The 4,039-nt window shown below is 39.4% G+C and overlaps 1 pseudogene; it reads left to right on the forward strand.

Annotated features, from left to right (window-relative positions):
* The first annotated feature begins 2,894 nt into the window (after nucleotides 1–2,894).
* LOC144233358 (histone H3.3A-like) lies at nucleotides 2,895–3,662 on the forward strand (annotated as a pseudogene).
* Nucleotides 3,663–4,039: the final 377 nt, after the last annotated feature.

Consider the following 4,039-nt stretch of genomic DNA (forward strand, 5'->3'; position numbering starts at 1 on the left):
AAACATTTTTCTTGACTAAGTCCATCATTGTATAAAGATTAAAAGTTTTTACCCAATCAGAGGTTATTAAATATTCATTCCTTATTTTTCCCTTTAGTCTCTTTTTCTCACCTATATGATTCTCTTTCACATTGTGCAAAAATCATCAATTGAAGCAAACTATAAATACAAAAGTAAATAATTACATGAATAAGTGATTATTTTCTCTCTTAATAAGATTTTTAACTTATAATTATTAATATAGTTAGATTTTGTCTTGGTGTTTAGCATAAAATTAAGATTTAATTGATTTATTTTCCAAAATGGCTAACCAATCATCATGGCATTTTATTGAATAATCCTTTTCTCCTCTACTAATTTGTTGTGCTCCTTCAGCTTCATTTTTTATGAATAAAATAAGTTTTATTTTCGACTTATCTATTCTACATTTTATATTTATCTGTTTCTTTGTTCCAGGGTGCCTTTTGAAAAAGTCAATTGAGTGTAAGAAAATTTGGTTATCAAAATCCCTCTCAACTTTTGCTGATATGTTTAGGGGGAAAATATCATGATGTCTGTGGAGTCTACGACTTAATTTCTATTAGTTCTGGAAAGAGAGACAAAGCAAACACAGCAAAAATACTAATCTGGTGAATCTAGTGGTCGTTTAAACAGTCTTAACTTTTATACAGGTTTGAAAAGGTTTTCTTAGGGTGAAATTTTCTTGACATTTTTTCTTTAATGAAATTTTAAAAATTGAGGTGCAATTTACATACAGTAAAATAGATTTGAAACTTTACAAAATAAAAATGGGAATAGAGGGATATTCAAGGTGGGATCACAATCACTTATGTTGTTTCCTTATATAGTCTATCATAAATAATATGTCATTTTTGGAGGAGTCTCTATATTATTTTTCTATAGTGGCTGTACCAATTTACATTACACCCCAACAATATACAAAAGTTCTCTTCCTTACATCCTCTCCAACACTTATTTCTTGTCTTTTTGATATAGCCATTCTGACAGGTGTGAATTGATAACTCATTCTGCATTTGATTTGCATTTCCCTGATGATTGGTGATTTTAAACCTCTTTTCATGTGCTAGGAAAAGTATTCTTGGTTGGAAATTTGTTCCTTTCCATACTTTGAATATATCATGCCACTCCCTTCAGACCTGTAAAGTTTCTGCTGAAAAATCAGCTCATAGTCTTATGGGGTTTCCCTTGTATGTAACAAGTTGTTTTTCTCTTGATACTTTTAATATTCTCTCTCTAATTTTGACATTTTAATTATAATGTGTATTGGTGTAGATCTGTTTGAGTTCATCTTATTTGGAAACTGTATTTTCTGGAGCTGGATGTCTGTTTTCTTCTCCATTTAGAGAGGTATTCAGCTATTATTTTTTCAAATACATTTTCTACTCCCCCCACCCCTTCTTAACTCCTGTAATGCAAATGTTATTCTGCTTGATGTTGTCCCACAAGACTCTTAAGCTAGATTCACTTTTAAAAATTATTTTCTTGGGGTGCCTGGTTGGTTCAGTCAGTTAAATGTTAGACTCTTGGTTTTGGCTCAGGTCATGATCTCATGGTCTGTGGATTCAAGCCCCACATAAGACTCAGTGCTGGGATTCTCTCTCTCTCTTTCCCCCCCTCTCAAAATAAATAAACAAAATTTTTTTAAATTAAGAATTCTTTTCTCTTCTAGCTGTTCTGATTATGTGATTTCCATTGCCCTGTCTTGCAGGTCACTAATCTGTTTTTTACTTTGTCTGTCTGCTTTGAAACCATTTAGTGTATTTTTCAGTTTAGGTATTATATTCTTCAGCTCTTTGACTACTGTTTGGTACTTTATTATGACTTCTGTCTTTTGGATGAAGTTCTTACTATGTTCATCCATTCTTCTGCCAAGTTCAGTGAGCATCTTTATTACCATTACTTTGAACTCTTTATCAGGTAGATTACTTATCTGTTTTATTAAGTTATTTTTCTGAGTTTCTGCTGTGCTCTCTTGTTTGGGACATATTCCTCTCTCTCCTCATTTTGCTTGACTCACTGTGTTTGTTTCTCTCTATTGGATGAAATAGCTGCTGTGGCCTTGTGTACAGGTGAACTTTACTGCTCAATCCTGCTGTAGCTTTTGGTTGATCTTTACAATTATCTAAATAGCCTGATTTGTTCATGATAGGTACCAGTTGCTGAAGGCATGCCAAGATCCAACAGTGTTCCAAAGGGAGGGGTCTTAGAAAGTGCCTACTTTCAAGCTAACTGTAAGCTAGATCCTCACACAATTGCTTTTAAGGTACGTAAACATGTATAGTCTTGTGGCTCCACAATCATAAACCCTGCTAACTTCCAGTCCAGATATAAAGGAATCCCTGGGTGACAGTTGTAAGAATCATGGCTTTCAATGTGTACATAAGATCCTTTATGGGAAGTGTCAGCTAACTGTGGCAAAGCCAGAAGATGGCAATAATATGGTGTCTTACTGCCCGTGTTCCCAGGGTGAATCTCTGTAGCCTCTGGGTATATGACAAATCTGAAGCCTTCCCCTCAGACTGAAGATCCAGGAGAAGAAAATAGTCCTTTTTGACCTGAAGACTGAAGGTATATTTTAGTCTTCTTATGCAGTGCCCTGGGGATAATAGCCTGCTCTGCCAGGGATTGTCTCTTTAATTTTTCAGAACTGTGGAGCCTAGAAATTTGATCTCCTGGCCACCAGACCCAGGCACTCAAGGAGCATCCCTTAACGGCCTGCCCGCTCTGGCAGGGCAGGCCATGGTTGTAGCACATAGGAGCAGGATTGAACTGCCAGGCCAGGGTATGGCATAGCAGCCCACAGCTGTGGCCATGGGGGCAGGATCTTCCATCAGAGCTAGCAGGCCAGAGAGAGGGTTTGAAAATGGTGCCCACCAGGAGCACAGAGCGGTTTGGTGGTTCGTTGGAGGGTCCTCTTTTCTTTGCTCGGCGACTGCGGCTCTTCATTGAGCAGCAGGAGCGGCGCAGCGATCGAAGAAGTGGCCTAAGACTTCGTCTCTGGGTAAAAGAAAATGGCCCGAACCAAGCAGACTGCTCGTAAATCTACGGGTGGGAAAGCGCCCCACAAGCAGCTGGCCACTAAAGCCGCCAGGAAAAGCGCTCCCTCTACCGGCGGGGTGAAAAAAACCTCATCGCTACAGACCCGGGACCGTTGCCCTTCGAGAGATCCGTTGTTAGCAGAAATCGACTGAGCTTCTGATCCGGAAGCTGCCTTTCCAGCGGCTGGTGAGGGAGATCGCCCAGGATTTCAAAACCGATCTGAGGTTTCAGAGTGCCGCCATTGGTGCGCTGCAGGAGGCCAGTGAAGCGTACCTGGTGGGTTTATTTGAAGATACTAATCTGTGTGCCATCCACGCTAAGAGAGTCACCATCATGCCCAAAGACATCCAGTTGGCTCGCCGGATACGGGGAAAGAGAGCCTAAGTGAAGGCCATTGTTATGGTGTTTTGTAGTAAATTCTGTAAAATATTTTGGTTTAATTTGTGACTTTTTTTGTAAGAAATTGTTTATAATATGTTGCATTTGTACTTAAGTCATTCCATCTTTCACTCAGGATGAATGTGAAAAGTGACTGTTCACAGACCTCAGTGATGTGAGCACTGTTGCTCAGGAGTGACAAGTTGCTAATATGCAGAAGGGATGGGTGATANTCTCTGGAGAAAATCCCAATAGGTTCCTGCCTCTCTGGGAGATGCTTTAAGATTAACAAATGAGTCCCTTTTGCATATGTCTAGGCACTTTGCAAATTGTTGCTTTTGTGCTGGGTTGCAGAGTAAATGGGTCTGTGCTCATACCTTTTAAAAGCAGATTTTACATTTCCTATAGCCCTGTGGTTCTCCTGGAAGTGAGCCCTCTTGGTTTTCAAGGCCAGATGCTTTGGGGACTTTCTTTCTGGTGCAGTTCCTAATGTTGGGAACAAACATTTTATTCCTAAGGGACAAGCTCTGTATTAAGATATCCCTCCCAACTATGGGTCTCTGTACCTAGGGTGGGGTTTCTTGCAAGACTACATCTCTGC

This window comes from Crocuta crocuta, unplaced genomic scaffold (genome assembly GCF_008692635.1).
Source record: "Crocuta crocuta isolate KB4526 unplaced genomic scaffold, BGI_CrCroc_1.0 scaffold113, whole genome shotgun sequence".
NCBI classification, from domain to species: domain Eukaryota; kingdom Metazoa; phylum Chordata; class Mammalia; order Carnivora; family Hyaenidae; genus Crocuta; species Crocuta crocuta.